The sequence below is a fragment of the Numenius arquata genome, chromosome 22, assembly GCF_964106895.1.
Source record: "Numenius arquata chromosome 22, bNumArq3.hap1.1, whole genome shotgun sequence".
Lineage (NCBI taxonomy): Eukaryota > Metazoa > Chordata > Aves > Charadriiformes > Scolopacidae > Numenius > Numenius arquata.
In genome coordinates this window covers 2,336,100-2,342,099 of record NC_133597.1, presented here as the reverse complement: position 1 = coordinate 2,342,099, position 6,000 = coordinate 2,336,100, and positions in this window count along the sequence as shown.

The window sequence follows — 6,000 nt, the reverse complement described above, 5'->3', positions numbered from 1 at the left end:
AATTGAACAGGCTGCATCATATGCACAGTACATAAGATTAACGATGGCATGCTAATGAGACCACGACTGCAGCTATATTGTGTAGATTATGCCCTGTACTATGAGATTTACAAGAGATAAAAGTAGAAAATGGTTCAATGTAGAGATTAGCAATGCAATACTTTAAGAAGCTGGAAAGGGATAAGAGAAGCACAGCTTTCGAAAGTAGGCTATCCCCCAAGTGAAAGTACAAGGGAATGAAGAAAAAGCGCTCAACAGTTTTCTTCTTTACAGAACAAAAATGCCATCTTGAAAACAGAAGAAACAACAGAAAAAAGAAGAGACCCATGGGAGGCTTTCCAAGAGAAGCATCGGGACCTCAAAGAATGTCACATATGGCAAATATCAGATGAAAGAGCAAAGCTGCAGGATCATTTGCTCTGTGGAGAACAAAAGAGCAGGATGAGGCCTGCAGGGTTTGGTTCTACAGCATGCACTGAGCAGCATGATAGGGTATTGTATGACTGCCTCCCTTCACAAAGCCCCCCTCCAGTTTTTGGGTTTGTTTTGGGGTGGGCTTTTTTGCTATTTTCTGATTTTAAGACTTACTGAAAGATTGTGAGGACTGGTATTCCAGAAATGCCACATATAATAGGGTCCTTATCATTATAGAGTCTGAGAAATTCAACAGCACAAAGGACACTAAGCAGCTAGCATCTGCCCTAAACAAAGGTAAATAAAAAGTTCACTTTGAAAGGTGACAGTCTGCTGAGGTCTCTGTATTCACTGCTTAATATTTTTCCTGACAATTGAGTAATGCAAAGAAGCAGAAGTTTCTAAAATACAGACTAAGTTTACACAAGGGGAAGAGTAAAGAAAAGGTCACATAGAAGCAAACATGAAGTTTTCATTGTGCTTTTCATAGGTACTTACTTTTACATCTCCTTACTTTTCCTTGTAGAACTCCATGAAAGAATGCAGCGAAACAAAAGCTTCCTTAGGAAAGGATTTTCATCCAGATTTGCAGAAGTTGATAATGAGACCAGAAGAAGAAAAAAAAGAAAAAGAGATGCAGCAAAACAACAGTCCTCTATCATCCACCACCAAGTCTTTCTGTGTTCCAGGGATACACCATAAGGCAGATGACCAACTCCTATTGTTCTTGACGAAGAGTAAGTCTGGTTTGTCATAGGAAACTCAAGTGACTTATGATTCTTTTTTCATACCGATGCATTGCCTGGGAGGCATTAATGCTTTGGAAATTAAATGAACAGGGAAAAGGTGGGGTGGAACTCAGACTACAGTTATGAGTACAAGATGAGGAAGCACGATGTGATTCTGAAGCAAAATAAGTCAGTCACATTCTCCGAACTAACCATCAGCAGGAGAATACCTAGGACATGAATATAATTAAATGTCTTACCTAGATTATGTTTAGTGCATCTGCAGAGCCGAGCTTATTCCATCCTTAGGGTTAGCAGGTCTGCAGGACTTTTCTTGAAACATCAGCAGCTACTTGGTAAGTAGCAGAATTTTTTCTTTGGATTGAGAAGATTTCATAGGGATTAGGTAAACTATCATACGTGATCAATTGCTTAATGTTTCAGAGTCTTTTCCAGCACCTTCTCTATGAAGTAAACAGCTGTTTATTTACTCAGCTTGATGAAGTGGGATAGCACAATCCTAGAATTCAACTAAACACAGAGAATTAAGGCAAAAGAAAATTTAATTTGAAACAGTGCTATCTGAAACAGATGAAAAAATTCATTCATGTAGCAAAATGGGACTTAAAGAGAGCACACACCAAGTGCATCAAGCAGTCCAGTTGGTCTTGTTGTCTCTCGTGACTCTGTAAGCAATTCCCAGAGCTTCCTGAACAGAAAACGGTGCAAGAGTCATGCAATTATTAGGACACTAGGGAAATATTTCCTTATCTAGGCCCCTGGAGAGATTCCAATACATTTCTACATTTTTAAATCTCTTTCAAAAATTAAACATTTAGTCAAAAAGCACAACTTTTATTCCTAAGAGTTGATTTTAAAACTGTTGTCTTAGGCCCAAATACTAAGTAGAAAAGTCAAGGTTAGCTTATGGAACAACAAGAGGAATGGACACAAACCCCTCTGGGATTATTTGCAGTCATTAACTAGCACATACTGTTCTCACAGATATCAAGGTGCTGAAGCAGGCGGAACACCTGATGGCATCCAGAATCACACTTCTGAACCCACAGTTCACAACACCTTCTCTGCATGGTAAAAGCCTTAAGTTACTCTATTGACTACTGCCTCACAAACACAGCTGCACAAAATGATCTCACAAGACACTTCCTGCCAACTCCCTCCTTTTTGTCTGCTTAACAACAAAGTACATTAGCCACAGGTGATACCTGCATAAGTAACTTCCCTACAGCTGTGAATTAGCAATGATGTAGTCCTTATTATAAGCCAAAAACTGGGCTTAGAGCACTTAAACAGGTAAATGTTGTATTTATTAGCTGGGAAAAAAAAATCCTACCAATTCTGAGGAAATATGGAATTTGACACTGTCCTGATTTGATAGAAAGTCACTATTTATAAAGTTTAGGGCAGATAGAAAATTTTTTCTCATCAATAAAAAAAATGCATTGGTGACAAAGACAACTTTGTTAGGAAAAATTGCAAGGAGTATTCCATAAGCAGTCCAGACAAGTCTTCCTGCTTAAACAGACCTCCATGTAGTATTTTAAATATTTGAAAAAGGAGAAAACTAGTGAATTGGATAATGTAAAGAGTTTTGGGAAGATATTTTCTCTGCAACATTAACACGTTTGCTCAGACTTCAACGTTATGCTCCAAACAGGAAAACTATTTACCTGTTTCACCTTACTTGTCTACATAACTCCAGTGTGCAAAGTGTTGGTAAGAGACTGATTGTTTACAAAAGCAGTATTGCCATATTTGTTTACACAGGTGGTGATAAAACTAAGTGTATAAAAACCTCTTTTCTTCTTGGTCTTCTGAGAGATGTGAATGATGAGCTCCGAAGTCATGCAACAGCAGCTGGACTACTAGAAAGCCAAAGGCTAGATGAAAGTAAACCTCACCTCCATTCTTTCTTATATGAAACTCAGAACTTGAGTGTAATGTGAAGATTTCCATTTCACCATTGAGGTAGCTATTGGTTGTGTTTATTATGAGAAGATTTTGCTGAACAGACATAAAGTTACTCTCCTCTTTGGAGGAAGTGCTCTACCAGTAAAGGAGAAAGACTCAGATCACAGAATCACCCTCAGCTTTGCTGCTGATGAGCTCTGAGGCACACATAAGTAATGTCACTTTTCTAGGCCTTAGTTATTGGAAATTTCACTAGGAAGAGTGAAGTTTGGGGCATTGCCTATGCGTATAGAGCACTTCATGACTCTTAAAAGAATTCAGAATGCATCAGGCCGTCATCTTATATTGAACAATGATATTATATTATGAGGTGAGAAATGCAGTATATTATACACTTTTATGGCAGTATTACCTTTTGGACAAACAAAATGAAAATAGAAACCAATTAGTCTAATGAAATGCTGCTGTTCTTGCAGAAACAGCAAGTACTTCTCAGGGAATACAGGACGCCTTGACGACTCAAGAAGGAGAACTAACAGTAGTTGATCCTGCAACCCTTTCTACAAGAGAGTTTGTCGTATATCAGTATGGCATATCCATCCTACAGTTTCTCAGATTTCACACTGATGTAAGTTTTTAAGATACTGATACTTAATAATCAGTGCTTCTAAAAGAAGATAGTTATCAAAAAAATTCTTCAGCCAACAGGGTGCAAAGTGCGTACCAATTATCAGGAAAGATCAAGTAGAGAATGACCAGTGCGCAAACATCAGGAATTGAATTCCATTTATGTTCTCTCCACAATGATGTAGGACTTTCTTGAAGTGAAACCTTTGTCCCACAAGATCCAAAGTCAGTTCATATATTTGTTGTGGCATCTTTCTTGAGAACATCATTTAATTCTTGCCTTACCTAATCCCTGCACGCTGCATAATACTTTGATAAAAATTATTTCCTTTATAATTTGAAGCCACAATTCTCTCATTTTCTTTGTACAGTTCTTAGCACACTATGGCTTTAGTCTAGGTAAACTCTCCAGGGTCTTTCATAACAGTATCAAATAAATAATAATAAAAATCATGGTGACTACAGCCAGAGCTCCAGGGCTGGAGTACACTTTCATTTACTTAATTAGAAAACTAGGAAGATGAACTACTATGATTTGCTAGGTTTTTGTGTGGGTTTTTTTTTTTTTAAACGATCTCCATTTTCATGTGGTATTTGTTGGCTCTGTGTACCCACTGCAAATCAAAGCTGACATTTAAGTGAACTTATATTCCATTAATCCCTCTTACTTTGCAGATCTGATGTGCATACTCACTTTTTACAGAAGCATTTTTCCTTCTCTTTGCAGGCTCCAGAAATTAACCTGTGTGTTGCCTCCAGCATACCTTTTAGTAATGCCACAGGCAATGCTTTCAGAAACTCTTTCTTTTACCAGGTTTGTCAACTTCACATCTAGCCAGCCTATGCAATATTTTCATATCCACTAAGTTCTGGGACTAGGAAGTAAAATGCAAAAGTGTTTCATGCATTTTAAGGCATAGTATGCTTGATGCTTTCTAGGAAAAAATATTGACAGGAGAAATCCTCAAGTGTTGATGTTACGCTCCAGATACATCTGAACACAAACTTAACAGAGCACTCTAGGATACTGAGTTTGAATATATGTTTACTGTAAGGGTCATACCCAAAGCATATCTATTAAATCACCTCTGATTACCCAGTTTGTCATGCCAAAATTCTACCACATCCATTTCTACCAAATTCTCTATAGGTCAGATTTATAGAAGTCAGCAGTATATTAGCATTTTACTTGCTGTAATTAAATTACAGAATCTGACTATTTAGCATTATTTATTTCTAAAACTTGGACGTTGAGAGAGGAGCTTAAGTTCATGATCTACAGAAACAAAACTGTCTAGAAACAGAGAATGCAAGAATGTTTAGATTCGCATCATAAAGCATTAAGTGAAGTCTTATGACAATGCTGCTGTCTTGTGTATATTGATATTCCCCAGCACTCTAACGTGAATCTTTTAACTTCCCTAAAATTGAGAAAAACCATTGGAAGAGTTGCATCAGCTGAGCTGACTACTGCTGTGCCCTTGTCTCAGATCTGGATATTCGTTCTTTCTCAGAATTCAAAGAACAAACTATTCGTTCTAAGGGATTGCCTGAGCTCTGTAGGAAGTTTCCTTCTCCTCCTCGTGCACTGCTTAGCTCATATCACTGCTGCTGACTTCAACCACGATGCCAACCCACTCTTTCTGAAGATTTTTTATCAGGTACCTTAATATATTCCAAATGTGCTTACATTATAACAATATTTGTACAAAATTTCCATTTTAAAAGTGGGTATGTTAACACCTTTATGCAGCTTCCAATAATAAAAACTAAAAGGAGAGATGAAATAAGATAGTTAACTATTACCTGTACTGCCATTACAGAATCACAGATTGTATCACAGCTACACAGCTTCCAATAATAAAAACTAAAAGGAGAGATGAAATAAGATAGTTAACTATTACCTGTACTGCCATTACAGAATCACAGATTGTATCACAGCTACACAGTGGCTATTCACAGAAAGATTCATATTGGACATTCAAAGAACACTGCTTCACCTTAGGTGAAGACAGGCAGCAGAAAAATACACCAATCTTAACATCCTGCCTGCATACAAACAACACTAAATTCAGAAATATCTGTTTCTTCCACTAACAGCTAAGGAGATAAAAACAGGCAGCTACATTCTAAACATCAGCTGGTCAGTACCTGGGAGAATCAAACAGAGAATGCTCTTTCATAATCATAGTTCCGACTCGAAGAACACAGATTTGTTGAGAAAGAAAAATGGAACAGCACTGCTTTTCCCGTAACACCTTGATGCAATGCAACCCTTTCCATTCAGCCTTCAATGAAG